The sequence below is a fragment of the Heloderma suspectum genome, chromosome 1 (assembly GCF_057233095.1).
Source record: "Heloderma suspectum isolate Gila_16-S chromosome 1, 16-S_ref, whole genome shotgun sequence".
In the NCBI taxonomy this organism is placed as follows: Eukaryota; Metazoa; Chordata; class Lepidosauria; order Squamata; family Helodermatidae; genus Heloderma; species Heloderma suspectum.
The window spans coordinates 419,341,903-419,366,916 of record NC_139458.1 but is presented as its reverse complement, the minus strand read 5'-3'; positions in this window follow the sequence as shown (position 1 = coordinate 419,366,916).

Sequence of the window (25,014 nt, the reverse complement as noted above, 5' to 3'; positions counted from 1 at the left end):
GTGACATGAGGTAGTCAATCAGATTTGCAAAGTGCAATGACGGGAAACAAAGGCAAGCGAGAGCAAGAGTGAGAGAGGACTGTAAATGAATAGGGGACCGTTTTTGTAGCCATTGCTATATAAAATCACTGAATAGTTTCTGTTCAATCCTAATTCAGATTTACAGATGTTATGGAGTGGACTAGATAATAGGGTCAAACTAGACAATATGAGAAATGTGTGGGATGCATTTCACATATTATCTCAGCTTTAAAAATTTAAATAGCAGCTGGATGGGGTAATCAAATTGAGAATGTGACATGTGGGGGGTCAGGAAAGATAGCCATACCCCCTGTGCAGCAGTCCTGATTAAAACTGCCTTCTCTCCCCGCACCGCTAATGGCAGCTCTGCTTTCATGAAGGGATGACAGAGAAATCCACAGTTGATTCAAATGAGTCCAGATTTCTATGAATCTGACCTGCAGCAGCAGACTGGCTTTTTGCAGACCAGCTTTTTACTTTGGTGGCGGGGGCAGGGGGGACTTGCAGGTTTGATCATTTGCCAATATGGATTTGCGCTAATGCACACTTGTGCTAATGCACATTAGTGCGGGTGCGCATTTGTAAACAAAATAAATTTGCATGCAAACCATCAGATTCTACCATTGGTTAAACAACTGAATGAAAGATGCCTGACCATCTGAAAAACACAGATGGAAAGGATTTAAGAAAATTCATACACACCTTTTCTCAGGGGAAACAACAGAGTTTTTTTAACCATGCCCTTGGGGATGGGCAATTTTCAGTGGCACTGAGGGGCAGGAAGAAAGAGTTAAACCTCCTCTTCATGCACCACAGTACTCATCCTGATCAAAGTGAGTCAGGAATTATCAAAAGGAATTCTCTTTTTAATTATTATTAAATATGCTTGCTTCACCTCCTCTACTCTGTCTCTCCAGTGCGCTTTCTCTCTTGCTCACTTGCTCTCATTCTGTCCTTGTGCTGAACCTCTTTGTGGTTGTCATCTTCTCAGTCTGAGATGCAAATAAGAACAGTCCTCCTCTCCCCTAAACTTGTATGGAAGCTATTTTTATTTATTTTGTAAAAATATATTCCACCACTTCCCATATTGGATGGCCAAAGTGGTTAACTACAGATTCGCAATAAAATAACATAGCAAAAAGAGACGATCACACCCAGTACCTGACTCCAAATTGAAAACAAAGAAGAGGGGGCTTCAAATTTCAACATGTCTGTCCTTCTTCCACCCATTTAAGACAAGCTGCATCTCTTGGCCTTCCTTCTACAAATACAGCTTCTCACTCTAGAATCGAAGTGGGAAGATGGGCAGGGGTGGTTAAAAAAGTACAATAATAAAAGGGAACCCTACGTTGCAGGTTGCAACAACCCAGTTAAAGCTGGGTCTGAAAAGGTTGTAAACTACTGAGCTTGTGGAGACTTACCCCTTTCTAAAGAAAGGTCAGAACAGTTTACATGGGGAGAGTGGGTTTCCAGTAGTCTCCAATCATTCAGGCACTGATTGATTGATCTAATTCAGCCTTCCCCAACCTGGTGCCTTCTGGATGTGTTGGACTACAACTCCCATCACCCACAGCCAGCATGGCCAATTCCTATTGATCTAATTGCCACTACTCCCCCACCTCTCAACATGCTTGAGGTGGCCTACACTTCATAAAAAAAAATCAAATTATCACACCATAAAGCAAATGCAATCGCAATAAAACCAGCCTTATATAATGCAGTCTGGAAAAGTTCAGCAGCAACACTTGCCAATGAATTCCCTTCAGGAGCCTCAGCTCAGCCCTGTATGTTCTTGGAAATAAAAAGGTCCTACACTGACCTGGGAAAAACATAAAGGAGATGATCAGCCTCTTATCACCTGCTTAGCTTCAACAATGCTACAGCCTCAGGTGTTCCCTAAGACAATTCACTGGGGCCAATCAGAGGAACAAGGCTTTTGCCTATGAATCTACATAATTCCTGATTGGTTGGGATCAGACTGTCTTGCCCCTGATGGCCACATGGGGTGATGAGTGATAGGGCAGGAGCTGCACCTGCACACACATACCACATGTACTTGCCCCATGAACATGCATGCACATGCACACACCACATGCACACACACCCATGCACACACAACACACCCATGCACACACACATGGGTACATGCCTCTTGTGCATGTCTTTCCCCAGCAGAATAACTTGCCTGTGACTTACCTTTTCCCAGCAGAATAATGGTTCCAATCGCTGCCAAACAGCTCTTTGGCAGGCTGTCAGATGTGAGATTGCGCCAGGAAGAGGATGCGCAGGAATGATTCTCTGCACATGCCCTTTTCCCAAGCAGGATGATGGATCCTCTTTCCCAATACAATTGGGGAAAAGCAGCAGTGGCACAGGGGAAAACGGGGGGGGCATCTGTCAGCTTGGGCACACTTAGCAGTGGGCCACAACCCACCGGTTGCCCATACATGTGTTTCCCACTCCCCTCTTCCCTGACTTCTAAGAAGTTCCAGGGCCGGCACTTTCCTGAGTTGTGTTTCTTTGGGGAAGGAGAGATCACTGTGGTTTCATGGCATTTCTGTAATATTTGAGTTTATTTACAAGTATACATACTGAACACAGGTGGAGACAGCATGACACCGCACCCCTCCCAGGTGGCAATTCCAGTGCCCCCACATCAGATCTCCAAGTAGAGGCCCCCACACACATGTGCTTTCAGCCTCCCAGAGGTCAGTGCTCTCACTCTCTCTTGCTCTCAAGGCCGGCCCTACCCATTAGGCGGAGTGAGGCAACTGCCTCAGGCAGCACATCCTGAGCGGCAGCCCCAAAACATTTCCTTCTCCTGTGCACACCCTAAACTAGTCCGCTGCTCTAAGTTGTGGCGGAAGACCAGGGTTGGAGTACGATTCCAACTGCCAGTCCAGCCAGCTTCCATACATGAAATGGAGGGGCCACCATCTTGTCTTCTGCCTCAGGCAGCAAAATGTCTCAGGCCAGCCCTGCTCAACCTTCTCAAAACTGCTCAAGGAAAACCTTTGAGCGAAAGGCCATTTACGCTGGGCAATTTCCTTATAATAAATCACTACTTTCAACACCTGCCCTGCCTCTCCCTTTTGTCTTCAAGGCTTGTAATGATACTCTCCCATTCCTTACAATTATGCAAAGTGGGGTCTTCAGAGCACACCCCAAGAATGGAAAGTGTGTGTTTTTGAGATTGGGAAAACTTTGGTCTCTTGTCAAAAATATATCCTAATGATATAGTGCAGGATATAAATGTCTTCAATAAATAAATAAAATATCATCTTTTTAGGGTGCAATCCTATGCATGTTTAGACAGAGGCCTACAACTCCCAGCATTCTTCTCTGTCTAAACATGCATAGGATTGCGCCCATAAAGACTTACGGCACAACCCTAGACACGTGTAGACTCAGAAGTAAGTCCCATTGGGTTCGATTAGCTTCCCTTTCAGGTATGTAGCTACAGCAGACTTCCCCAGCCTAGTGCTTTCCAGGGGGTTTGGACTCCAGCTGCCATCAGCCCCAGCCAACATGGCCAATGGTAGGGAATGCTGGGAGTTGTAGTCCAAAACATCTGGAGGGCACCAGCTTGGGGAAGGCTGAGCTATACAATTGCAGCCTTAAATGATTCCACTGGAAATTACTTTAGATGGGCGGTGGGGGTGGGAGGAGGGATTGTAAGATTTGTCATTTTAGAGAATAGATGATTAAAATCTGTTTTAAAATGGAGGCATCAGTGTCTGCATGTATTAATCAAATTGAAAACCACTATAAAATACTTCGTCGTTCCTTAAGTCCACAAACTAAATAAAATTTATAAAAGAACAAAAAACCAGTTATGGAAAATCGGTGACCATAATGCTGATTTTATCCATGTGCTCCATGAAATCTATGTAATTACATCTAACCTTATCCCCTCTCATCCTATTACTATCAATGCTTGTTTGGCCATTGAAGTGATATTCTGAGCAACGCCAATTTTGAAATAATCTACAATTTCCTAACAGCAACTAAATATCAGTGGCTAGCAGATGTCATCATTCTAAAATACCTTCTGTGGCTGACTGGCTGGACTATTGCTGCAGGGGGAAAAGAGCTGAATTGGCAGAGTATGTGCGATAAGAGAGGCCAAGCAAAACACAGAATGTTCAGATGGGTAATGGCCTCCATTTCTTAATTACTGCATAGCAAAACTGAGTTGAATCAATGTCCATAGTATGGTTGCAATATCACACTATTTCATGTTCCTGTGTTTTGGATATTTTATATATATATATATATATATATATATGACTTATTCAGATTGATAAAAACAGATTTAGACATCAGAGCCTTCTGTCTATCCTATGCTCTGCCAGCAAGAGCCAGGCAGGGCAGGATGAATGACAGAGATTATTTTGCCTGCCTCTTTTAAAAAAATTTAAAAAAAATCAGCTAGACATGCCTCTGAGCCCATCTGGCTGATTTACCAGCAGTGGGAGGTGAGAGTGATATGGAGGCCATAGGATTCTGCACATCCTGGCTTCCATCCCCTCCACCTCTCCGCCCCTACCCCACCCCTTTTTGACATCTGCAAGGTCTTCCAAGGTCACTGTTGTGACCTTGGGTGAGCAGCTGCTGTAGCAGGACAAAGGAAGCTGCCTTATCCCGAGTCAGACCATGGGTCCACCCAGCCTAGTATTGTCAACACTGACTGGCAGCAGCTCTCCAGGGTTTCGGGCAGGATTCTTTCCTAGCCCTACCTGGAGATGCCTGGGATTGAACTGGCCACCTTCTGCATGCAAAGTAGGTGCTCTGCCACTGAGCTACACCCTCTCTCAAGACTGGAGACACATATTAGTGTGAAGATGCCATTTCTCTGCAACCAAAGAAAATCCTCTCCATACCCAGTATCCTCCATGCTCTCAAGACACAAGATAATATCAGGAAAGAAGTGCACAGGGCTAAGGTGACACCTACCATACTCGGAACATAGGAAGCTGCCTTACACCGGGTCAGACCCTTGGTCCATCTAGCCCAGTATTGTCGACACTGACTAGCAGCGGCTCTCCAGGTTCTTCCTAGCCCTACCTGGAGATACCAAGGAATGAACCTGGGATGTTCTGCATGCAAAGTAGGCGCTCTACCACTGAGCTACAGCCTCTCTCGCCTTCCCCCTACCCTGCTTTCTGACCCAGCTGCGAGGGGGAGAGGGAACGGCACGATGTCAAATTCCCCCTCCTGTGGTCCTGTCTACAGCCTTGAGAGGGGAAACCTGACATATCCTATGGCCCTGGGACACTCTCCCAAGGACCATAGGATTGTTCTGCCCAGCTGCAAACAACATTGATGTACATAGGAGTATGTCCCATTGATCGAAATGGGAATTGTTTCTGAAAAAACATGTATATTTCTGAGCTGTGTTTTTTTAATGTTTGAACCAAGCATTTTATTTATTTATTTATTTATTTATTTATTTCTATACCGCCCAATAGCCGAAGCTCTCTGGGCGGTTCACAAAAATTAAAACCAAACAACACACAATAAAACAATTTAAAATATATAGAACATTAAAACCACAATATAACAATACAACCACAACAAAACCTAGCAGCAGTGCAGGAGTTTAAAATACAGATTTAAAACAGCAAAGATAAAAATTTAGAAAGCTAAAATGCTAAAATGCTTGGGAAAATAAAAAGGTCTTCACCTGGCACCGAAAGGAATACAATGTAGGCGCCAGGCGAACCTCACTAGGGAGCTCATTCCAGAGCCGGGGTGCCACAACAGAAAAAGCCCTCCTCCTAGTAGCCACCCGCCCGCCTCACTTCCTTTGGCAGGGGCTCATGGAGAAGGGCTGCTGCTGATGATCTTAAGGTCCAGGCAGGCACATATGGGAGGAGGCGATCCTTCAGGTAACCTGGCCCCAAGCCGTTAAGGGCTTTGAATGTTAACACCAGCACTTTGAATCGGGCCCGGAAATGGACTGGCAGCCAGTGCATCTGGAAAAGTACTGGCGTAATATGAGCTCGCAGGCCAGTCCCTGTTAACAATCTTGCTGCCCTATTTTGGACCAGCTGAAGTTTCCGGACCGTTTTCAAAGGCAGCCCCACGTATAACACATTGCAGTAATCCAGACGAGAAGTTATCAGAGCATGGATAACTGTAGCTAGGCTATCTCTGTCCAGATAAGGGCGTAGTTGGTATACCAGCCTAAGCTGATAAAAAGTGCTCCGTGCCACTGAGTTCACCTGTGCCTCAAGTGACAGTTCTGGATCCAACAGCACCCCCAAACTACGAACCTGATCCTTTAGGGGGAGTGCAACCCCCTCCAGAACAAGTTGAATATCACCTAGCCGGGCAGACGAACCACCCACTAACAGTACCTCCATCTTGTCTGGATTGAGTTTCAGTTTATTAGTCCTCATCCAGTCCATCACCGTGCCCAGGCACTGATTCAGAACAGCCACTGCCTCACCTGGTTTTGATGAGAAAGACAGGTAGAGCTGGGTGTCATCTGCATATTGATGGCACCTCAGCCCACACCTCCAGATAACCTCCCCCAGTGGTTTCATGTAGATGTTAAACAGCATGGGGGATAAAATAGAGCCCTGTGGAACCCCATGGCACAATTGCCATGGCACAGAGCAATAATCCCCCAGCACCACGTTCTGGAATCGGCCATCCAAGTAGGAGCGGAACCACTGTAGTGCAGTGCCTCCAACTCCTAACCCAGACAACCTATCCAGAAGGATACCATGGTCGATGGTATCGAAAGCCGCTGAGAGGTCCAGGAGAATCAACAGGGTCGCACTCCCCCTGTCCCTCTCCTGGCAGAGGTCATCCCACAGGGCGACCAAGGCAGTTTCCTTTCCAAAACCAGGCCTGAAGCCCGATTGAAATGGATCTAGATAATCCGTTTCATTCAAGAGTGCCTGGAGCTGTCCTACAACCACCCACTCAAGCACCTTGCCCAGGAAGGGGATGTTGGCCACTGGCCTATAATTGTTAACATCCTCTGGGTCCAGGTTAGGCTTTTTCAGGAGTGGTCTAATTACTGCCTCTTTTAAAGCGGCAGGCACCACTCCCTCTCTCAAGGAGGAATTTACAACCTCCTGGACCCAGCCGGACAACCCCTCCTTGTTTGATTTAATAAGCCATGAAGGGCAAGGGTCAAGCACACAAGTGGTCGATGGGACTTGGCCAAGCACCTTGTCTGCATCCTCAGGCCTCAGTAACTGAAACTCATCCAATAAAACTGGACCAGACGGTGCTCTGAACACCTCTACCAATGGAACTGCATTAATGGTGGTGTCCAATTCATGACAAATCTGAGCGACTTTATCCTCAAAGTGCCGTGCAAACTTGTCACAGCGTGCTACCGAGGGTTCCACCGTCTCTCTCCCTGGCCCAGAATGTAACAGGCCACGAACCACTCGGAAAAGCTCCCAAGCATAGTTCCCTGTTCTAAAAATGTTAGGACAGATAAAAGGAAGTACTTCTTCACACAGTGCATAGTTAAACTATGGAATCGCTACCACTGGATGTCATGATGGCCACCAATTTGGATGGCTTTAAAAGGGGGACAGACAAATTCTTGAAGGAGAAAGCTATCGATGTCGACTAGTCTTGATGGCTATGTGCTACCTCCAGTACCAGAGGCAGTGAGCCTATGTACACCAGTTGCTGGGGAACATGGGTGGGAGGGTGCTGTTGCACTCGTGTCCTGCTTGTGGTTTTCCCTTGGGCAGTTGGTTGGCCACTGTGTGAACAGAATGCTGGACTAGATGGACCCTCGGTCTGATCCGGCAGGGCTCTTCTCAACTGTAGCAGGGCTACAGTGATCCATGCTCTGATAACTTCTCCTCTGGATTACTGCAATGTGTTATATGTGGGGCTGCCTTTGAAAACAGTCCAGAAACTTCAGCTAGTCCAAAACAGGGCAGCAAGATGGTTAACAGGGACTGGTCAACGAGCTCTTATTATGCCAGTACTTTTCTACCTGCACTGGCTGCCAGTCCATTTCCAGGTCCGATTCAAAGTACTGGTATTAACATTCGAAGCCCTTAATGGCTTGTGGCCTGGTTATCTGAAGGATCGCCTCCTCCTATATGTGCCTGCCCAGACCTTAAGATCATCCACAGTGGTACTTCTCCATGAGCTCCTGCCGAAGGAAGTGAGGCAGGTGACTACTAGGAAGTGGGCCTTTTCTGCTGTGGCACCCCAGCTGTGGAATGCGCTTCACATAGGATGCGAACAAAGCTTAACAAAGCTTCACAAAGCTTCACATCTTCGAATTTTCGAATCTTCAAAGATCTTGCCTGAATTACAAAAAAAAAAAAAAATTGCAGAGAAGCTATGATTCTTCAAAGATAATGCCTTATTTTTTTATTTTTTTTTAAAGCCGAAGTGGGGGATAGAAGGGGGTAAAACTTAGTCTCACTTGAAGGGATAGAACAACCTCCTGCTCAGTGCAGGAAGTCTGATTCCCAGGCGGTCGCCCATCGAACTACTGACCGGGCCGATGTGAAGCTTTGAATCTTCAGAGATGCCAATAGCCCCCCCCCCAACACAAGCGCTGGGTGCCACCGCCACTGCCCCTCTTCTTCACGCTGGCTGTCAATGGCTGGCACGGGGAAAAGAGCATTGGCAGACACCCCCCAGCTGCTCGCCCTGGCCTCTAGCAGATGGGGGGGGAGAAGAGGATAGGTGCCTCCTTCTTCCCTCCATCCCCACCTGCTACAGCGGCGGCGGCAATGGACAAGCTGGTCGTTTTCCCCAAGGCCAGGGAAACATGCGGAAAACGACAAGCCTCTCCTGCGCCCCTGCCACGTGATGGGCGTGGAATCAGCAGAAGCGGGAAGAGTTCCTGATCCTCCAATGAGAGCCGCCGTCTTTAAGAGCAGGAAAACAGCACAGTGCTCGAGTGTGAACCAAGCTCGCACATTCGATGAAGCACCGCAACAGGGAAAATGGCTGAGTGTGGATAATCACATTTTAATGCGAGAGCGTTTAACCCAACAGGACACCGAATTCGTTGCGATGGCGGGTGCGATGTAGATCGGCCCAAAGTCTTCGCCCTCTTCTGTGTGTCAGCCCTTCAGGTATTTGTAGAGTGCTGTCGTGACCCCTCTCGTTCTTCTTTTCTCCAGACTAAACGTTCCCCAGTCCTGCAATGTTTCCTCATAGGACTTGTTTTCCATAGGACTTGTACCCCTGAGCATCTTGGCCACCCTCCTCTAAACCCAATCCAGTTGGTCACTGTGATGTAACCGGGGGGGGGGGCACTATGGCTTAGTTATTGTTTTGAACCTTGGCAGCTCCTGTAGAGCGGGGAGTAGCAACAGTGGGTGGAGCTTCTGCTCAGCGGTCACTTCTGTGTGTGCTGAAAAAAAGAACGGTTATGTTTGAGGGCTGCTGATTCTGCAGTCATTCCTTCAACCTATACAACAGTCACTATTCTTCTTAAAGTGTCTTTGCCCAGAGCTGGACACACTGGACAATATCCAGCCATGTCATCCTGCAAACTCAAAAAGTGCTAGCTGTGTTGCACCGGAACTTTCTGGTGTGTGAGAAGTTTGCAGCTGCCTCCATCCAATCCTTATTTCAAACCAGCCCCTTCCTTTTCTAGGCAGACCTCCTCGCAACTCTCTGTGAGAGGTTTTCAATGGTTGTTGTTTTAACCGTACATGTTTTAAAAATTGCAAGATGAAAATGCTTGTTGAAATGCATCCTGTGCCACTCCTGTCCTGCTTCGACCATAACATCTTTTCACATGCCTGCTGTGTTGGAGGGGAAGTTTCACCCCTCGCCCTGTCCCAAACATTATCGTTGTGATTAGGTGTTAAAGTGCTGACTGGAAGAAGCACCAGACGAAGTGATGTCTTCTTTTCAACTGACATCTTCTCCTTTGGGGACTTGTTTAGCTGCTTTAAGGCGCATAAGTTATTACCGGCTGAAATAATAATACAAAAATATTGCATTCCAAAAAAACTCATCAATCTGGAGTGGGTAACGTCTTTGAAACGGTGCTGCTTTTATGAGCTGTAGCATATGAGGGCAGAAGGTATTTCTTTCATGCTTTAGAAGGAACTGCTGCAGGTAGGAGGAAAACTGAAGTCTCTGAGCCCCAAAATCTTGTAAGTGTTATTATTACCATATGGAATCCGTTCTTTTTAAAGGGACTGTGGTCTTGATCACAAGAGAGGCAGGGAATTTTATTTGGTGTTTAAGCATTTGCAATGGAGCTTTGTGGGAATAGCATGTTTTTAGCTGAACTTTCTCCAGATCCAGATTTGTAGAGCAGGGGTGGAGAACCGCAGCCCTGGAGGTCCCGAACGGCCCTACAGGGTTCCTGAAAAGCCCCTCCTCCTTCCCTTGGCTCCACCCTCTTTCCCCCAACCACTGATTGCTGCGTGGTTTCCCTGTTTTTCTGCAGCCCCTACTCCCCTTGCATTCTGAAAGGCTGAATTGTCTCTCCTAAGGCATAGTTACTGGCCATAAGAGCTTTAAACTAAAATATGCTGGTATTGGAGTGGGGTGGTTGATCTGGCCCCTTTTGACTTTGACTTCACCCTGACCTAGAATCCGGCCCCCGAGGGCTTCTCAAAAACGGAATTTGGTCCACTTTGTGCCTTCCATCTGTGTTGGGAGGATGGGTCTTGCATAGGTCTTGCATAGCAGGATGGGTCTTGCATAGGTCTTGCATAGCAGGATGCCTTACTTCTGAACAAAGGTGCAAGCACTTGAGCTGAAATCTTTGTGCCTTCTATCTGGGTGTGTGGGGGGGGGGAGTCATGTATAGCAGGATGCCTTACTTCTGAGTAAAAGTGCATGCAATTGAACTGAAATCCTTGTGGCTTTCATATTGTTACTGTAAATAAGGCTGATTTTTCAAAACTAGATTTGTGTTTAAAAAAACACACACTTAGCTCCGCCCCTTTGGGTTCTGCCCAGTGTGAGTAGCCCCGCCCCATTTCTTCTTGCCCCACCCACTTATGGAATGTGGCCCCCAAGAACCTTCCAAGGTTTGACTTTGGTCCTTGAGCCTGAAATGGTTGCTCACCCCTGCCTTAAGTCGTACTGGAATATATCTGGGTAATCAGATTCATTTCATCGTCAGAGGCAAGGTTCGTTAGACGGGGACTCTGAAAGCCATGCAGGGTGCTCTTGTCTAAAGCAAACTGCAAAGGCGCCATAAATTGAGAGTGTCGCAAAGGAGTTCTCAGAATGGTTTTCGTTCCTTTTCTGAGTGATTTTACAAAAAACAGCGCTTTTTAACGAGGATGCTAAAAGCTCTCCAGAAAGGCCAGGGAAAGGGACTGTAATTATATCATACATAAATAAAATCAAAAGATGTGATTTACGAGGGAAGTAGCTATATGCTTGTAGACCAGGGGTGCAGAATCTCTTTCAGCCTGAGGGCCAAATCCAATTTCAGAGAAGCCCTCAGGGGCCACATTCCACGGGTGGATGGAGCAGAAGGCAAAAGGGGTGGGACCAAAGAAACGACAAATGTCAGCATACTAGTCCTGATGCCTCTATGCTACCTCCAGAACCAGAGGCAGTCAGCCTATGTACACCAGCTGCTGGGAAACATGGGCGGGATGGTGCTGTTGCACTGTGGGTCTCCCGTGGGCAGCTGGTTGGCCATTGTGTGAACAGAATGCTGGACCAGATGGACCCTTGGTCTGACCCAGCATGGCTCTTCTTATGTTCTTATATTTTAGCTTAAAAGACTTAGTACCAGTCACTAAGTCTTAGGAGCAGCATTTCAGCCTTTCAGAATGGGGAAAAAACTGCACAAAAGCTGGAAAACTACCAGAAGATTGGTGGTTGGGGGGAAGGGGGCATGGCCTCCTGGGGACCCCCAGAGGGTCAGATTGGGATGTAGAGGGTTGGATTTGTCCCCCCGACTGGGTTTCTGCACCCCTGCATTAGATGATGTAAAGATGACAGTGTATTGAGCCCTACTGGATCAGATCAGTTGTCCATCTAATCCAGAATTCTGTTTACCATTGTGGTCAACTGGGTGCCTCTGGATAAGCCACAAGCAGGACATGGGAGCAGTGGAGGCTGGTGGCTCCAATGTCAGTGGGGCGGTGCATCCGCTCCAGGTTTCAGTCAGAACAAGGGATAGCTCCTTTAGAGTTCTGACTGGATCTGACTGAAACCTGGAGCGGATTCACCGCCCCTCTGACATCAGAGCTACCTGATGTCCGGATAGGAGCTATCCAAGGCGCTTCACTCCTTTAGAGTCCTAACTGGTTCTGACTGAAACCTGGAGCGGAATCACCGCCCCTCAGACATCGGAGCCACCAGCCTCCACTGCATGGGAGGCAGGTCCTCTCTGCTGCTTTTGCTGTTGTTTTCTTGTCATTGTAAATACTTATACACTGCCTTTGAGAGCCATGCAGCCCTCTCAATGTGGTTCGCACCCCATGATTATAAAATATAAAATCAGTGTAAAGCCTGCCAAAACAAACCCTGTCAATCAAACAGTAAAAACAAGCAGGCAGCAAACCATTTTAAAATGATCATTTTGAAAAGATGAGCTGGTTTGAATCCATCAGTAAAACCAGATGTAAACAGCCCCATCTTTAAGACCAAACTGAAAACAAACATGGAGAGGGCCAAATGAATTTCCCACGGCAGCACATCCACAGAGATGGGTCCACCACTGAAAAGGCCCTGTCTCTTGTGCCCGCCAGGCAGATGGACTTCACCAGTGGGACAGTTGTTGCTGTACAGGAATTGGCATTCCTGTGTACCTGGAGGTTCCAAATAAGTGCCATGACTAGATGTAGTGATGGCCACCAATTTGGATGGCTTTGAACAGAGATTGGACAAATTCATGGAGGAGAAGGCTATCGATGGCCACTTGTCCTGCTGGCTATATGCTACCTCCAGTATCAGAGGCAGTATGCCTCTGCCTACCAGTTGCTGGGGAACAAGGGGAGAAGGGTGCTCTTGCACTCATGTCCTGCTTGTGGGTTTCCCGTGGTTGGTCGCTGTGTGAACAGAATGCTGGACTAGATGGACCCTTGGTCTGAGCCAGCAGGGCTCTTCTGATGTTCTTACACATAACCCAACCAGAAATAGCCTATGTCCTCACTGTGGGAGGCTGTGTAGATCCACAATTGGTCTTCACAGCCACCTCCAGACCCACTGCTATGACTCTGCCTCTGGAAGACAATCTTACTCGGTCACGAGTGATCGCCATGAAGGAATGAAAGTGTTACGGCACTGCAACGAGCAACGCGGTGTCCAGTGCAGAGTGGACAGTGCCACATCCCTCTCAAGAATATCAACATCTATCAGAGCTCGTCCCAGGCATGTCAAGATGTCACATGAGATTTCTGTGACGGGCGGGCGTGCAATCCAAAGCGATGGCCAGCTATTGCCTTCCAACCTGCTGGCAACTGACTGGGAGTCATGCACGCCAGTGCTGCAGGCCACCTCTGTAGTCCAACGTGACCTGACAGACAAGCCTACCACAGCATGCTCCATCGAACCCTGGAAGCCACCATCTCCGGTAAGGAAATATTGTCATCGGTTATTATCCTCTCCTTGGGGTAAGGCCCCTGTTTGGCACAGTGCTCTTCAGTCCTCATCGTACCCGTTCTTCCAATGGACTTGGGAAGCGAATGCTGATGAATAGCGCAGCAAAGGCCATACAGAGAACCCACAGCCAAATACAATGGAACTTTTTCCTCTGTATTCGAACTACAACTAACCATATGTGGGAAGGGGGGACTTTTCAAAGCCTGTTCTTCTCATTCGCATTTGCTTATAAAAACAACAACAAAATGTATTACGTCTGTTCCGGGCAAGTCGATGTCAGTGATCCAGTTCTGGGAGTTTAACACATAGGCTTAGGACCCAGATTTAGTCATACTTCCAAGTAGTCTTATTGCAATCATGTCTCACTTAAGTCCCATTGATTTATGGGTCTGTTCTAAGTATGGCTGAGTCTGGAACTAAGTCATAGTCTTTTTACGTTGTCACACAGGAGTCCACTCACAGGGCGATTTGTGATCCTTAATAGAAAGGGAGATCCTCAGGCAGCTGGGGAAGGGGTGGTCTTCAAAGCTCTCCTGAGGTATGTCCCAGCCCCTAACCAGTATTCATGCCAATCCCCTCCCTTCCCAAGAACCTCCCCTCCCTCCCCCAAAAAAATTACATTTGATTTGAGAAGGGCAAGAAGTAACCAGCATGAGAAAATGACAGCAGGGGGGCATGGGAGGCATAGTTTCCTCTCTTTTTTTCAAGTAAGGAGCCAGAAAAAAAACCCACAACTCCCATACCCCCTTGGTAGGAAAGGATACTCTGCTCATGCTCAGGAGTGCCTTTCCCATTTAAGGGGAGGCCAGAATTATCTCTTCTTTCTCCATCTAGCCTTCTCCATCTCTGGTTATCCCCTTTCCCTTCTCAAAGTTTTCTTTTAACTGAGAATGAGGAGACTGGAAGGGAAGTCCACTTCACCCATTCAAGTTTTTTTAAGCTTTCCTTGGGACAATGGGGGGGAGGGGAGGGAGAGAGGTTGAACACCTTTATGGGGCTTGGGCAGAGGTTAGATAGTACTTGGGGGAAAGGAAATGGTTCTCAAGACATGCTGAGGGATGTTCTCCCATTCATAAGCACCTGAAGTGATATTTGAGATCTACTTCACAATGGAAATGTTCATTTAGCACAGAATTCCAGAAATGGAATTTCTTTTAGTTTGAGCAACGTCTCTCCCTTCCACTGAAGGTGAGTGTTTCCTTTCATTCACCTGTCCCACAGATCTTTGGGTCCACTACTCTGTCACTGGAGTGACTGAAGCATCAATAGTTTAGCTATGAGCAGCCCACAAAGCGGTCATTCTTTCTCTCGTCTGGACGTTTCCTAGATTACAAGTAAGTGTGAAAGCTGACATAAGATTCCTAACAGGCAGCACTGTGGTTTTTTTTTTGCTATTTGCTCCCAATTTCATAACGTGCTTTATAAACACATATAAATGAATGATGGCTCTGGATCAGCTCTCAGGTTTGCCCTCCCACTGTGCTTCAAATTGTGATGAACACACACACACACCTTTCTCCTTACAAAGAAGCCCACAAAGTTTTCAACAAAGTTGCAAAACTGCCCCACAGTGGAGATATATGTCTGTAATGTAATGGGTACTAGCCAATCTGTGCCTACCGCCTTCATTTTTTCCTTGGCATGCTGGAAACTTGATAACCAGTATATATATTTTTTCAAAGTTTTCTCCAGGAGATCAAAATGTATGTTTGTAAGGACAAGCAAAAGTGCTTTCAAACCTCATCTGCCACACTTAAAGATGTTGTGCCGGTCTACATTCAAAATATCCATGTTTGCCATCTTGCCCAGTATGACTTCCTTTAGTCTTGATCTGGGCAGCCAGCCAAGGCAGAGCTCAACAAGACTTCTTTATTAGCAAGGATGCTGGCATCATCTGCCACCCACCCGCCACCCTCCAGGCTTCCCTGTTCCCTCTGAGTTTAACTGCAATCCCCACAGTACCTGGGGGGAAATTAATTTTCCCAACAACAGTATATCGTTTCCTGTTATAATGCAAAGTATTTTTGGGTCTTGATCTTGAATGGGCAATTAAGACCCATTAGCTTTCCAAAAGGCCTGCTCCTGGCAGAGATGAAAACTACTAGGTCTGGTTTGTTGAGATGGATCAACAAAGCTGCCTAAATTTTTGGACTTTCCTTGGTGTGGGGGGGTGGCTATGGGGGCCATCATGATGAGTGCCCGCACTTCAAAATTGACCACTATACCCCTGGATCTGGGACCAATCATATGTTGCGAGCTGATGTCTGTAACCATCGTGTTCAGTTTTTGGAACATCTTTTAAAAACAATGGTAGACCCCAACAGATCCCCCATCATGAGCAAAGGTTTCATGGATGAAGTTTTCCCGCATTTGCTGACCATAAGGAGGACCCAGAATGTTTTCAAGCCCTCATTCAGGCCCCATGGACAGGGCTTTGCAGCAGCATGCAATATTCCAGGTACAGCTAGCAAGTACAAAAAGGGAGAAAGAAAAATATTCTTTCCCATGTTGCAGAGAGATGTGATGGGCAGGAATTAAAAAGCAGCCACAACGAGAAGGGCACTCCCGTTTGCTGGTCCTGAGACTAATCATCATGATAGAAAATGTCTGAGCTCTCTAATCCTGGCATTTTCATCCTGACAGGTAGAAAAATGACTCTCCTAAGGGGGCAAGAGGACTTCCTGAGGCTGAAAGACATCTTAAGGTTTTAAAAGTGCAAATTGCATCATCATGACACTCTTTCACCCACTGCCTAGCTAGAAAGAGCTGCATCCTTTCTTCTTCTTCTTCTCTCTCTCTCTCTCTCTCTCTCACACACACACACACACACACACACATTCTCTATAAATACACTAGAATGAGCAGAAGACAAGTCTCATTATCTTAGCAGGGGGTCTGGGAGGGCTCTGATTTTTAATGCTCTCAGTTACTATTCAGGGCTTGAGGGGATATACAGAATGAACAACAGGTCATGTTAGAGGGGGCAACCCACCACCACCACTTGTTCAGGTATTTCCTATGCACGTTTACCTTCAGTGTGGCAGCCCCCTTTGTTTGGAATTCCCTGCCCCTGGAGGTCAGGAAGGCATCAACACTGTACTACATTGTTCCTGGAGACATTCCTTAACTGACCAGCCACAGTTTTTACTGGCATTGTGTTTTTTAAACAAGTATAATTTGAATGTGGTTTTTAAACTTTTTGTTCTTTTATTGTTTTATTTTTTGTGTTCACCACTCCAAAATCTGTTCTAGATATGGAGCAGTATATAAATATTGTAAATCAATCCATCAATCAATCATAAGTGAAATGTCTAGTTCCACTTATCTAAGATTCCTTTGTTTCTTTCTTTCTGTCTCTTTCTTTGCCTCATCTTTAGCAACAGGTTCTGGTGGAGTGGGTTCAATTATTTCCAATTTATTTTATGTCTGTCATTTATTTAGCAAGATCAGATGAAGGCTACAATCCGCATTTCCCCAGAACAAGGGGCATAAGAAAATCCTTGGCTGTCTTATTGCAACCTCAAAGGATGAAAATTCATGTCACGCAACCAGATTATTTCCCACTGTTCTGAGGACAGGAGGGTGCGGAGTGAAGAAAGTGGCTCAGAGATAGCATTACAGGTCGGGGACTCCTAAAATACTGGAGCAATTTAAAATCCAGTCAAACCTACATGATTTTAATTGTCATTGGTTTGACTAGGCAACTCAAGCGATTATCTGTGCAATCCTGTTATCATCATCAATTTATTTGTATGCTGCTTTTCCAAGGTAAAACCATGCTCAAAGCAGATTACAGCAACATCAGAAAAAAAATTACATAATAAAAAACAGCATTTTCCAATAATTCATGTAACAATGACAAATCACAACAATATTTAAGTAGTTGTACAGATAGGCTAAACATCTGGCATTAAGAAATGTACAGGAAGATTAAACGATCCACTAAACAATCATGCTAAGGCCAAACAAGAGAAAAAGAAAAATCTAAATAGAACCAAAGCTAAATGTTGTCCCAGCCACAAAAGCTAAACTAGAGCCCAACCTGATGGTCTTTGGGCACTTTCAGATGCAGCCTTCATCATAGGAATCAGGCAAGGCTTGGCCCTCCCAGGCCAGTTGGAACTAAGCCAGACAGAAGCACGGGGCAGCAGTTCTTTCAAGACTCACAATGAGATGGTCTCCTAGTGCCTGAAGTAGGAGCAGATTTTGCAGCTGGAGTCAGCAAACCTATGCTTGCTTACTCAGAAGTAACTCCCACCATGTCTGCTGGATCTATGCTTATCCTATATTAATAGTAGAATTTCTCTCGACCAAAGAAAAACCATTTTTCACTATCACACATAAGCAACAAGTGTTATCTCTCTTTTTCTCATTAACACGCTCCCCAACAGTTTAGCCAGTTTGCACTAACCAGGGGTCATCTGCAATTCTCATGTGATTTAACTTACAAAAAGTTGCTCATTGGCATCAGATGTTCAATTCCAAGGCCTCCCACTCAAAACCAATAAGCCAACACTGCGCATCCACTATGACATCAGAGTAAGTAAGCCAATGGCGGCCAGAGGTGCTGTGATTCCTTTGCCTGTACAGACTTACTGTGACATCAAAGCAAATTAGCCAATGGCATCAAAAGTTGTAGAAGAGGCAAACAGGTCACAGTTCAGGGGTGACTTAAGAGTGCAAAGGTCAGATGATGATCATAGATTCATAGAATCACAGAATAGTAGGGTTGGAAGGGGCCTATATGACCATCGAGTCCAACCCCCTGCTCAATGCAGGAATCCAGGTCAGAGCATCCCCGACAAATGGCTGGCTCTCTGTAACTTGAGTCCATTACCTCATGTCCTACACTCTGGGATGATCAAGAAGACATCCTGGTCTTCCTCTCTGTGACAACCTTTCAAGTACTTGAAGAGCACTATCATATCTCTTCTCAAGGCTAAACATGCCCAGTTCTTTCAGTCTCTCTTCATAGGGCTTGTTTCCAGTCCCCTGATCATCTTTGTTGCCCTCCTCTGAACCCTCTCCAGCTTGTCTGCATCCTTTTTAAAGTGTAGTGCCCAGAACTGGACACAGTACTCCAGATGAGGCCTAACCAGTGCTGAGTAGAGGGGAACTAGTACTTCCCGGGATTTGGAAGCGATGCTTCTACGAATGCAGCCCAAAAGAGCATTTGCCTTTTTTGCAGCCACATCACATTGATGGCTCATATTCAGTTTGTGATGGACAACAATTCCAAGATCATTCTCGCTTGTAGTATTGTTGATCCAAGTATCCCCTATCTTGTAACTGTGCATTTGGTTTCTTTTTCCTTGGTGCAGAACTTGGCATTTATCCCTATTAAATTTCATTCTGTTGTTTTCTGCCCAGTGCTCCAGTCTATCAAGATCACTCTGAATTTTGTTTCTGTCTTCCAAGGTATTAGCTATCCTGCCCAATTTTGTGTCATCTGCAAATTTGATCAGCATTCCCTGCACCTCCTCCTCCGAGTCATTAATAAAAATGTTGAAGAGCACTGGGCCCAGGACTGAGCCCTGCGGTACCCCGCTCATTACCTCTCCCTAGTTTGAGAATATCCCATTGATAAGCACTCTTTGAGTCCAATTCTGTAGCCAACTGTGGATCCACCTGAGAGTTGTTTCATCTAGCCCACTTCAAGCTAGTTTGCTTATCAGGATATCATGGGGCACTTTGTCGAAAGCTTTGCAGAAGTCGAGGTATATTATGTCCACCGCATTCCCACAGTCCACAAGGGAGTCAAGGGAGTCCTGATCAAATACTGAGATCAGATTTGTTTGGCAGGATTTGTTCTTGACAAATCCATGTTGGCTTCAAGTAATCACTGCATTGTTTTCAAGATGCTTACAGATGAATTGCTTTATCATCTGCTCCAGAATTTTCCCAGGGATTGATGTCAGACTGACAGGTCTGTAGTTCCCAGGTTCCTCCTCTTTACCCTTTTTGAAGATAGGGACAACGTTAGCCCTCCTCCATTCATCTGGCACTCCCCCATCCCCCATGATTTCTCAAAAAGAATAGACAGCGGTTCTGAGAGTTCTTCTGCCAGTTCCTTTATTACTCTAGGATGCAGTTCATCTGGCCCTGGAGATTTGAACTCATTCCAAGTAATTAGCTGTTCCTTGACCATATGCCTGTCAATCTCAAGCTGGAATTCTGCCCCTTCAGCCTGTACTTCACCTTTGCCAGGGGGGTCATAGACCCTCTTTTGGGAGAAGACTGAGCCAATGATGATGCTGATGATGACGACGACGACCAAACGGTGTAGGAAAAAATGAAACAAACAAAAAAACACTCCCAAACCAAAACAGAGGCACCAAACCCAAAAGAATGCAGAAAGAGAAACCAGTTCTCAAAGGTACATGTATAACTATTTAAAAGAATAAAATCATGTTAAACACTTAAACATACAGATATTAATACAAATGGATGGAAGGAACAACAAACATGTATTAGTCTATAATAATAAGTTTTCCTTTCCATTTGTAGTAATGTTTGTATTCTTAAAGTATTGTATTCGTTGAAACAATTTTGCATAAATGTGTGTGTGCAGAGCTGATTGTACCCCTTGAAGATTGTCCCTAAAGAAGGCACCTACTGTTCTGAAATGCATTGAGCTACACACCTAGTTTCTCTTTTTGCATTCTTTCTGTCATAGGAAAAGAAATGCCCAAAAGGGGGGGGGCTGGGGGAAGAGACCCTCCATATACCTGTTTTGACTTTCAGAATTCTGGCAAGTATCTATAAAATAAGCTAAGAGTAAGAATAGGTAAATCAGTAAGTAAATAAGCTAAGAGTAAGAGTAAGAAAAAATAAGCTAAGAGTAAGAATAGGTAAATCAGTAAGTAAGTAAATAAGCTAAGAGTAAGAGTAAGAAAAAATAAGCTAAGAGTAAGAATAGGTAAATCAGTAAGTAAGTAAATAAGCTAAGAGTAAGAGTAAGAAAAAATAAGCTAAGAGTAAGAATAGGTAAATCAGTAAGTAAGTAAATAAGCTAAGAGTAAGAGTAAGAAAAAATAAGCTAAGAGTAAGCTAATTTTACACCAAAAGCAGCATAAATGTATTTTCTGTCACTCAGGATTCTCTGTGAACTGAAGCAAATCTGTCATGTGCATGCCAAGGAAAATCTTTGCTTCCGCACCAGTCACTCAGACCTGAAGAAATCCTTTCAAAAGGACTTCTGTTCCTGCTCTGCCATTCGGCTCATCACAGCCATGTTCCCGAGGCCTGCAGGTGAGAGATTCTGTGCCCTTTTCACCATCTTCCTGCTTACAAACCATATGTAGTCTGCTCACACCTCTTGTAAGCTGCAATAACTCTTGCCACACTCTGCATGGCTGTCATCTCTTCTCTTCCACTGGCGAAGCTTGTTGTGGACATCAGAAATTTATGGTTCCCAAAGCAGATATGTTCTCTTCCCAATAGCCATATATACGCTGGTAGCATCCTGCCGAGATGCTCCATCATAAGTGAAGCAAGCTTCTCACATTAGAGAACAAGGAACTAATGTGAAAGTTACTCTCCCGCATCCTCTTCCCTGCAGAGGAACACAAGAAGCTGCATTCTACTGAGTCTACCCTTGGTCCATCTAGCCCAGTATTATCAGCACTGACTAGCAGCAGCTCTCCAGGGTTTCAGGCAGGATGCTTTCCTGCCATGCCTGGGTGAAACCTGTGACCTTCTGCATGCAGAGCAGGTGCTCTACCATTGAACCGTGGTTCTATATCGTTAGACCAGAATTAGACAGGACAGCCCTTCAAATAAGAGGAGGCTTACAAACAGAGGACAGTCCTCTGATAACCCTCCAAACAGAGGACTGTCCTCTGTAAAAGAGCACACATGGCCACCCTATGTGCAACAGAGGAGATATGGTAGCAGTCCCGCTAACTGTCTACTCAGAATTAAGTCCACTTGTGTTCAATAGTGTTTACTTCCAAGAAACTGTGCACAGAATTGCAGCCTTATTCCCTGCCCTAACCTTACCTGGTGATGCTGGGGATTGAACCTGGGACCTTCTGCATGAAAAGCAGGTGCTCTTCCAGAACGACGGTCATTCCCTCTCCAATCTCCCCATATACATAAATGTCAGGGTGGAAACTGAGCCCATAGAGCCCCAGAGCAGTTCTGATTCTGAGGAGGATCAGCAATCTGTGGGAGAGGAGCTCGCTCATCCCTCACAAGCACAGCAGCTGGCAGAGATTCCTCCTGCCAGCATTCCTGGGAGAGATAGTGACCCTGGCAGTGAGAGAGTGCAGGAGGGGGGCTTGCTGGATGCTCGGTGCAGACGCAGGGAGCAACAACAGATGGAGGGCGCGGAAAGGAGGCGTAGCACTCATTTGGCGTGCAAACAATGGTAGCGTCCAGAGGACCCAAGGGAAAGAGGGAGGATCATAGCCCATAAGTTCAGGGTCTTCCTGTGGTTCCTCTTCAAATGGGGACCAACTGCCTTACTTGGAGCTTAGGCTACTCTGCTATCTTTCCCCAGTGCTGTTCCTTGCTTTGGCGCTAGTGATTAGTATCTGAAAGAGTCATAAAGGAATAAAGGAATAAAGCCTTGGAAAGAATCCTCGTTGTCTGTGTCCTGAGTTGGCTATTGGAGGGGACTGCAAGAGGCAGCTAGGGCACTCCTGACAATAGAGGCCCCAGTTCAGAACTCCAGTTGGACTGACATGTCCAACTGGACTTGTCCATTTGTGACAACGCACAGGCTCAGCAGCAGTAGGTGGCTTGGGTGGGCAGCTGGGGAGGGCCCAGCTCCACTTCCTTACCACTTCTGCCTCATCCCTAGCTATGATGTTGCTTCCGCTTCCTTCATCTGCTTCGTGGATGGTATCATCTGTAAGGCCTCAGGCCTGAACCAAGCCATTAGTACTTTTAGAGGGGCTTAGATGCCCCATAATGCTCTCTGACTTTAGTTCAGAAGGCTGCTGTTTTCCCTAACAGGCCTCTTGATTTACCAGGATGAGTCAAAGAGCGATAGGGCAGCCTCAAGCACGTCTTATCAGGATGCACCTGGGAAGTGAAGCTATGTTTATGCCAAGCTGCAGGTGGCTGTGCTGAGAACCAAGCACTGCTAGTCTATGCTGGGAATGAACACTAGTTGGAACTTGCTGCTGTCATGCTGCCTCACTGCTAACATGTATAGTATAAAACCCATTTTACCCCATGACTCTGGGTTCAGAGAAGCTGTCTGATCCAACCATTAGGTACGTCTGTGTGCTGATTGTACTCAATAAAGTATCTCCTTGTAAGTAAACCTGGATCTGATTTATCGCTATCTTGGCACCTCTAAATTAAGAGTTCGAAGCCTACTGCAGGGCCAATACAGTTGGCGCAGCGAGCAGGGTGCCAAGAATACTGCTATGTTCAGATTCCAAGGGAAGGAGGATGCGGGTGTCGGCATGTTAAACCGACTCCCGGGCTGGCCACAGTTGGAGCTGTGGGGTCCGGCCGCAAAGCCATCGGCGGTTCTGAGTGGACTAGGAGCATGCCCAGAGGTCGAGGAGGGCTGCACACCAGTGGGTCTGGAAACCGTGTTGGAATCTCTGCAGCTGGAAAAGTGGTCAGCTAAAGAGGCACAGGGTGCAGGAACTCAGCATGGCTGTTGCTGACAACAATGCAAGCTGTTGGGCAGAAGGAGTCAGAATGGAGAGAGAGAGAGCAGAAAAGCTCAAGGACAAGTTGGGAAAAGAACAAGACTTAAGGCTGTTAATTAGAGAAACGTTGCAAGACAGCCTGGCCTCTAACAAGGAGTGGGAGCAAGAGGCTGAAGAGTTAACCATTAGGCTGATACGACAAGCTCAGAAAAAGTGCCCACAGCATTCCACGGTGTGCAACATCATCACCTCGCCTGATTGGGATGAAATCCCTAAAAAGTGGAAACTAAAGATGAAGACCCAGAAGATGAAGATGAGGAATGGAGTAAAGGTGAAGAAACAGTGCCCACAGGGCACGGGCTAGACCCCTCTTAGTGTAGAAAGTGCACCAGAGGACAGTCACAAGGCAGAATAAAGCTGAGAAACCACGTTGAAGATCTCTGTCAAGGTAACAGTGTTTAACTTTGAACTGTTCTAGAATTACGTAGAGCCTGTAGCTACTGACCAGCTATACGATTTCTGAAGAGTGTTACCATTAAGCTTTTACCATGGGATTCCCTGCAATAAAGAAATCTCACTGATTTGAGTGTCCAGTGTTGGACTGCCTGAGCATGTGCACTGAAGAGATTGAGAAACCAGACAGCATGTTCCTGGCCAAGCCAAAAAAAACCCGCACACTACTACCATTCTCCTGCAAGATGCAACAAACTGTGTAAGCTAGGAGACTCAACCTGATTGAGCGGAAAAGAAGATATCATAGTAGCTGTCTTCAAAAACACCGAGACCTGCATAGCTGGCTAACTGATGCTGTAAGTGATGTTACAATTGCAAACTAAGACTGTTTTCCTGTTTGAGACCCCAGTGGAAAAAAGCTGACCTGAGTTATTTGTTGCCCCTGACAAAGCAAAGACTTGGCTGCCATTTACCTCATCGTGTCTTGTTTCGAACTTGGGATTTACAAATACAAACAAACTGTGAAGTTTTACTTTCAAGTCCTGGAAATCACCCGGCCGCCTCCCAAAGAAGATTGATGGCGGCGTAAAGAATGCAAGTATAAGGCAACCCCCATCTCCCTGCAGCGTCCTGAGTTTCAGCACTTTGTTTTTTGTGCCAGGTTGAGGGAGAAGAGAAGCGTGTGTGTGTGTCATGTTGTGAATCCCTGGCTAGCCTGTCTAGTGATAGACCCCAAGAGTTTTTTCCCCCACTCAAGCCTCAGTTTCCTTAGTCCTCGTCTGAGACGTGTTTAAAACCTCAGTTGTTGTTCCCTTGCTGTTAAGAGCTGTGCAGTTCAAAACTGCCCTGTAGCTGTAAGTTTACTTTTGCAAGGGGGAGGGGATCATTGATAGCCCCATCTTTCCTTTTCTCCTTGCAAAAGAGATAGTTTTGTTGTTTTTAATGTGTTTGAAATAACTTAGATTTAGATTTCCAAGCAGACCCATTGAAAGCTCAGAAGCACTGGCAATGTTTTTACAAGCTCCCTAGTTAGACAGTTGCTTCCCCTCACCAATCTACGAGCAACCAAGCCGAGAAAGTGTGGGGGGAGGGGAGTAAACTTTTAGAGTAAAGAAGTGCTATGAGAGCGAGAATAATCTCAAGGCCCAGCTTCGGTAATACAGTAGGCCTTGTAAGTTATAGCCAGAATTTGATTAGAAGTGGCCTAGAAGAGTTTAGGCCTATTCAGTTTTTAGAATGTCAGAGTCTGTGTGAGCTTATCTCTGTCAGTGTTCTCAGAGCGGAGCCAGGGGGAGTCACCCAACTCCCTGTCCGCCGCTGGTCTAGCCTTGGCGGGCAGGGAGGCTGGAAGCTGTCCGTGAGAACCTGACAGAGGCAGAGTGGGATT